Here is a 7,376-nt window from a genome sequence, read left to right as displayed (position 1 = left end):
AGACTTGCATGAAAGAAAGAAGAGGCCTTTAGAACTTAGTGAACTGTATTGTAATGAAGTGTACAGTATCAGTGTTTCCATACATGTGCACTTGTAACTAAGGCCATGTCCACACGTACCCGGGGATTTTTAAGAAGTGAAACAGAAAATGTATCGGCGTAAAAGTATAGAATTTGTTTCAAAAAAGTAGTGAAGTAAAAGTGAAAGTTGACAGAAATATAAAAACTCAAGTAAAGTACAAAAACTCTCAAAAAATACTTAAGTACTGTAACGAAGTCATTTTACTTCTGTTGCTGTATGCTGTGGATGGATCTGTGTGGACAGCCTGTGACCAGGAGACAGCAGTGGACAGAACCACTTGGAGACTATCACACCGTCACGGATCTGCTGTTACATCTGTCAGCTTGTGCCAGCAAGGAATTAGTGTCTATAATGAACTACAAAGAAACTACACGGACAGATACTAGTGAGTACAGATGGATAAACTATACTTTATATACTTCTGTAAAGCTGCTTGGAGACAATGTCCATTGTTAAAAGTGCTATGCAAATAAATTGAATTGAATTGAACTGAAATGAACCTGTGAAAGGGCGACTTATCACTGAAATTCAGTCAATGAACCAGACCTCAGATCTCAATTCAGTGTCTGTTCCTGTGCTCAATCTCGGCCACAAGCTCTGCCTCAGCAATGGCTATTGCAACTACCTCAAGCTCCCCTGCAGGGGCAGCTGCAAAAATTGGGATATGGACAGAGTTTGACTCTCAAGTCCTTGCATCCCAGCTGCATCACACAACTGGCACTGACGCCTTAACTGAAATGAAGCGGTACTCAGAAGAGAAGCCGATTCCAAGACTGACTACTTTGTTGAAAAAAGAATGAACCAGTGTTCCCATCTATTAGCAAGCTTGCCAAGAAACACCTGGGAGTCACTGCATCATCTGTACCCACAGAAAGGATTTTCTTGAAGGCAGGACAGTTAGTATGCCAGAGAAGAAGTGCAATAAAATGGGAACATGCTATTGTTTCTGAACAAAAACCTCTAAGTCTTAACAGGGTGTATAAAAGGGGCTACAGGGAATATTTCCTTGGACATAGGAGGGCTTTGGGGGTATAAAGCCAAAGACAGAATCAGATGTATGTGCTTTTCTTTCATTATTTGCACTTTATTTACTTCATTTTTACAAGCAATTGTGTGCACTTTTTTTTATAAAATGAGGCAGATGTGTCTAATGAAAGGGATAAAAGTTTTACAAATATTTCTTCTCCAGTAATAATTTTGTGCACTTTGTTTATTTAAAATGTATTTGAAATGTATATTTGTTTTAAATTTATTTGTTTCAAAACAAAGAAGTGCTAAAAGAGCATTTTTTACTATATTATTGTTTCTAAATGAAAACCGAAAAAACAATATATATAGTATAAAAAATATAGTATAGTGTAGTATAGTATAGTGTCGTATAGTATAGTGTAATAGAGTATAGTATAGTGTAATAGAGTATAGTATAGTGTAGTATACTATAGTATAGTATAGTATAGTATAGTATAGTATAGTATAGTGTAATAGAGTATAGTATAGTATAGTATAGTATAGTATAGTGTGGTGTAGTATAGAATAGTATAGTATGGTGTAGTATTGTATAGTGTCATATAGTATAGTGTAATAGAGTATAGTATAGTGTAATAGAGTATAGTATAGTATAGTATAGTATAGTATAGTATAGTATAGTATAGTATAGTATAGTATAGTATAGTATAGTGTAATAGAGTATAGTATAGTGTAATAGAGTATAGTATAGTATAGTATAGTGTAATAGAGTATAGTATAGTGTAGTATAGTATAGTATAGTATAGTATAGTATAGTATAGTATAGTGTAATAGAGTATAGTATAGTGTAGTATAGTATAGTATAGTATAGTATAGTATAGTATAGTATAGTATAGTATAGTATAGTATAGTATAGTATAGTATAGTATAGTATAGTATAGTATAGTATAGTATAGTATAGTATAGTATAGTGTGGTGTAGTGTGTAGTGCAGTATACCATGGTAGTATAGTACAGTATAGTATAGTAAAATGTCATGTAGCATATGATATGGTGCTATGTGGTATAGAAGTGTACTATAGTGTTATATAGTATAGTGTAGTATAGTGTGGTAAAGTATAGCATAGAATATTATATCGTAATATAGTGCAGTATCTATTTTATTTTATTTTATTCATATTTTATATTTATAAACAAGATCTGCTATGAACCCTCTGGTTTTGGTAGAAGTAAATGTTACTGAGACAAAAGTGTTCAGCAATGATAGATTAAAATGCTTAAAAAAACGATTAAAAAAGTTTTCATCATTATTATTTAAGTATAGTTTAGTGTTATATTGTATTGTAGTGTAGCAGTGAAGTATAGTATACTTTAATACAGTATAATAGTGGGTGTAGTATGGAATAGTGTAGTATGGTATTTTGACATAGTGTTCTAGTATATTTCTGAAATATTTATTATAAGTTAAATGTCACTGTATATTTCTTTTATTGCTAAATTGATCTTAATTCATTTTATTTCGGCTTTGTGTATATGTTTGATTGGGGGACTACAGTAATGCTGATAAAGAAACCGCCTGCTGTAACACAAAAATTCCCTTATGGGATCAATAAAGTCCGTCCGTCCGTCTATCCATCCATCCATCTATACTCACACGAGTATCTGTCTGTCTATCCATCTATCCTCACTAGTATCTGTCCGTCTATCCGTCTATCCTCACTAGTATATTTTTATTTTATTTTTATTAGATTATAAGATTTATTAGATGATTATAGTAGTAGATTTAAATGTTCTTGGAAATAAATAAACATACACAAAGTTGATTTTGAAAATTTAATGAAAATACAAATGAGGTAAAATAAAATCAGGTCTAATATTATTTACAATAATGTCAGTGTAAGTGATTATTATTTACAATAATGTCAGTGAATAATGAAGTGAATTACAATAAAGGTTTAATATTAATAATAAGAATAAGAATAATACAAATAAGAATTAAAAATATAATAACAATAATATAACAATATAACAATAAGAAGAGGAATAAAAAAATAACAATAATAGTAATAATAAAAAGAAGAAGAAGAAGAATGATGGGGTTTATAAATTCTTCCTCTTATTCTTCTTCTTTCTCTTCTTGTTTCCATCTCTAAAAGTCCTCTTGAGGACAGAAGTCAGAAATTCATTTTATTTCCTGTGTTCACTGTGATGTGATGTAATGATCCATTTAAATATGAATCAATATCAGAAACATAATCATACACTATCTTTAACATGTAATATTTAGCATGCAGAATATTGTTATTGTTGTGTGTTTGCTTTTTGTTGTGTTTTGGACCTGAAGTGGAGCCGGAACTCTGATTTCTGAGACACTTGTGTCAACAGCTGTGTCCTTACGGACAGCTGTCTCCACGGCTTCCAGAGTTTCCTCTGGGGCAGCTGTCTCAGTAGCTTCCACCCTGTCATCTGAGGCCGTTGTCTCCACTGCTTCCACATGTCCCTCTGAGACCGGTGTCTCCACTACTTCCACAGTTTCCACCGAGGAAGCTGTCTCCACAGCTTCCACAGTTCCCTCTGAGGCAGCTGTCTTCACAGCTTCCTCAGAGTCCTCTGGGCCAGCTGTTTGAACAGCTTCCACATTGTCTACTGGGGCAGGGGACTCGGCGGGACGGACATTCTGTGAGGCAGCAGTGTTGACAATGTCCTCTGAAGCAGATGCCTCGGCGGTTTGGACAGTGTCCTTTGCACAAGGTGTCTCAACAGCCGGGGTGCTCCTTTCAAACCAGGGAGGCAGCACTGGTTGGAGCAGTTTTGGTGGTACATTGTGCAGTGTTGCACAATGCTCGGTGCTCTCTGCAGGCACTTTCTGTGGATGGTGTGGCCAATCTTCTTGATAAATTTTCTATTGCCCTGGTGTTGGGAACTGGGGCGTGCCTCCACTTTGGGCTCCTCTGCCTTGCGTGCCTCCACCTTGGGCTCCTCGGCCCTGTGTACCTCCACCTTGGGTTCCTCGGCCCTGAGCACCTCCACCTTGGCCTCCTCGGCCTTGCGTGCCTCCACCTTGTTCTCCTCAGCCCTGCGCACCTCCACCTTGCGCACCTCCACCTTGCGCTCCTCCCAAGACCTGAAGTACTCGATGGTGCTGTAACACAACAGAGAAGCTGCACTTAGAATCTAAACCCTGCTGTTCAAAGTTATGTCCTCGGCAGCGGAATTACCACCTGATGTTGACTGAAATACCCTCATAAGACCAAACATATCTCTGTTTCGACAATATAAAGAGTTCAATGCAATTAGTTTAAAAAGGAATGTAAGAAATCCTGATATTTGAACCCTGGCTGGTAAAAAGACACTAATTTACACGTGACTTACACTTGCCGGTCGTTCAGGAGTTTTCCGTTCAGCGTTCGATGGCCAGCGCCGCCGCCTCCGCTGACTCGTACTGAACGTACCCGAAACCTTTTGATTCCACAACCTTCAGGAGAAACACAGCGTGTCAACACACAACAACACACTAATCATGAAACTCAGATATTCAGCTATTCATATATATATATTCATATATAACAGCTCAAAGCTCGAACCTTGCATGACACGATCCTCCCGAACACAGAGAAAGTGTCAAACAGGGAGGTGCAGTCAATGGACCAATCAAGGTTCCTGATGAATATGTTCCCTCCCTTGATGGGCTTGGCGGTGGGTTCCCAGTTTGACCACATGACACGCATGGGTCTCTCCAGGAGGAGTTCAAAATTGAACATATCGATGGCTCTCTCAGCTGAGGGAACAGAAATAAGCCATTCATTTTTAATTAAAGTCTATTATAGTCTATATATAACTCATCCAAATATCTTTTCATATCTTTTTAGTACCATTTAAAACATGACCATATCCATATAGTAAAACTATAAAATACTACAGAAGTTACACATGTAGCCTTAAATCTGCTGCAAAAACAGGTAAGAAACAGTGTAGAAAAAAGAAAAGGTTTGTTTTACCGTCATCTCGATAGCGAAAGTTGACGTACGCGTATCCGAGAAGAGAGCCGGTCTTCCTGTCCCTGCAAATGTGGACAGATTGGACGTGTCCTGCAGGTCTAAATCTATTAGAAAGTATCACCTCTGATACTTCAGGGTGAAGATCTTTCACAAACAGTGCAGCCATTGTATAAAACAGTTAAAAGTGGTGAAATGCTGCTAAACGCTGTAAAATACTGCTAAATGGTGTAAATTCGCTGCTACACAAGGGGCACTGTTTCTCTGTCGATAGCTAAAGGTGGTCTGAGGATGGTTGCTATGTACGTCATCAGGTGATGTTCAGAACAGAATTCGGAATTCTACATGATGCCAGTTGGTCACATGACCTCATGACATCATGTAAGCAGTTAACATTAAACAGTTAAGTTCCAAACCCCAATAATGAATCCAATTCAAAATGGCTTTTAATATTAATATAGAAACACTGTATAGGCCTGGACAGGAAAGAGGCTGAGCTGCAATTAATCCCCAAAAAAAATTCACTGACTATATTTTCAATGCATAGATATTAACCTAACGTAAACACTACTCTTTCAAGCTGCATTTAAACTTTTGCATATAATATACACATATATATATGTATATATATAGAGAGAGAGAGATTTATTTTATTTTTTTAATTTCACGATTGTCATGGATATGGAACAGAATAATACATGAGACCATTCAGCAACGAATCTTTATAATCTTTATAATTGCGCTACCACCGTTTTGTCACAGCGGCGAGAGACTGCTGGTTTTGTTCCGGAAATTATTCATTTACTAATTAAGCACTGAGCGGGAACATGCACTAGGAGAATATTAAGAACAAAAGGCCACCCTGGCAGCGGTGGGATTTGAACCCACGCCTCCAAAGAGTTGAAATGTGGATTGGCTGTCCATATCCTCCACCTCCTGTTGAAGTGGCTTGTTCATATGAACTTACAGCATGTGTGTCCAACCAGCATGGGAATGCAGCCCAAGGTTGTGGAACACTTATGCCGAGTTCACACTGCACGATTTTCAAAGTAGTCGGATCACTGTTGTTTTCACGCTGCACGACTGTCTGGGGGAGCATTCAGTTGCTGCTGTGTGGCGCATAGCGGTAAAGCACACGCACGACAAGGGTGGGACTCGACCCCACGCGTGCAGAGCACAATGGATTAGCAGTCCAACGCCTTAACCTCTCGGCCACCTCATCGGGTGGCAGTGCTTCCAAGGAGCCTTGTCAAAAGCAGGGGTTTTCTAATGGCATGCAGGCTAGGAGGCTACCTTGCCAATGATTTGTAGGCAGGTATTGAGGCATGCGGTCACGTAAACTGAAGGGTGCAGGCTAAGCGTTCAACAAGAACCTAAGAGTTCTGTAGCATACTAGTTTTTTGCTCTCGCCTCAGACCAGGGGGCTTTCAGATCTTTATCCTGCGCTATTTCCACGTTTTGCTGTTTTCAAGTCTGAGGCATAAGTTGCGGAACTGTGCTGGTGGACTACACTACCGCCAGCTGCCGAAACCCAGGATCGAACCAGGGACCTTTAGATCTTCAGTCTAACGCACTCCCAACTGAGCTATTTCGGCACCTCTGCCAGGCCTCTCCTGTACGTGCGAGTGAGCAGGTTTTTGTCGGCACGACTGCACACCACGTCCAGACCGGCGAGGCAAACTTCTTTTGAAAACGGTAGAGCTTTTTCCTTAAGGGCATAGACAGAAGGCATGGGAGCCTTACACCACTCAAATCCCACGCTACCCGAGGGCGCCGGTGGGGTTACGCATGCGTGGTAAGAAGATGACCAAGTCATTCGGCCAGACAAGGAGGAAGCCTGGCACGGGCACTACAAATGGTCTGCCGTGCGACTAACACGCCTTCCACTTCACCAGCTCTACAGGAGACATCTAACCATTCCCAAGGAAGGAGGGAGCTCGGCCTTGGCTCGCGGCCGGTCACTGACCTTGAATGGTCTCGGCTTAAGGCCCCGTGGTCAACCGCCACCCCTGTAGCCATGGGCGGAAGGAACGCTTCTGCTTAAAGAAGAATAAGAAATGTGTTTGAATCCACATTTTCTAAAGGTGGCTATATTATTATTACTATTATTTTTTAAATTATTTTTTAACCAGTCTGCTCTGATAAAAATATTCAGCCTGATCTACCTAATAAAAATAATTATGTAGTTCAAGTAAGACTAGTCTTTGTATTTATTACTTAATTTTCTATATGTAAGAAATACTTCTTGCTCTAAATTTCTGCATTTCCTTAGTCATTGTTTTGGGTTTGCTCTACTTAACTTTGAGAGTTTTAAAAGTGTATTTTTATTGAAACT

General features: G+C 39.1%; 1 non-coding gene and 1 pseudogene across 1 annotated transcript; both read right to left on the bottom strand.

The window, feature by feature from the left end:
* Positions 1 to 4,414: 4,414 nt before the first annotated feature.
* LOC131344130 (polyadenylate-binding protein 1A-like) lies at positions 4,415 to 5,210 on the bottom strand (annotated as a pseudogene).
* Positions 5,211 to 6,563: 1,353 nt separating this feature from the next.
* Positions 6,564 to 6,636, bottom strand: trnaf-gaa (transfer RNA phenylalanine (anticodon GAA)). The gene has a single exon. It is a non-coding gene; the product is annotated as a tRNA-Phe (tRNA).
* Positions 6,637 to 7,376: the final 740 nt, after the last annotated feature.

This window comes from Hemibagrus wyckioides, linkage group LG23, assembly GCF_019097595.1.
Source record: "Hemibagrus wyckioides isolate EC202008001 linkage group LG23, SWU_Hwy_1.0, whole genome shotgun sequence".
Taxonomy (NCBI): Eukaryota; Metazoa; Chordata; class Actinopteri; order Siluriformes; family Bagridae; genus Hemibagrus; species Hemibagrus wyckioides.
Note: the sequence above shows the minus strand (reverse complement) of the source record. Positions and strands in the feature narration are given on the sequence as shown.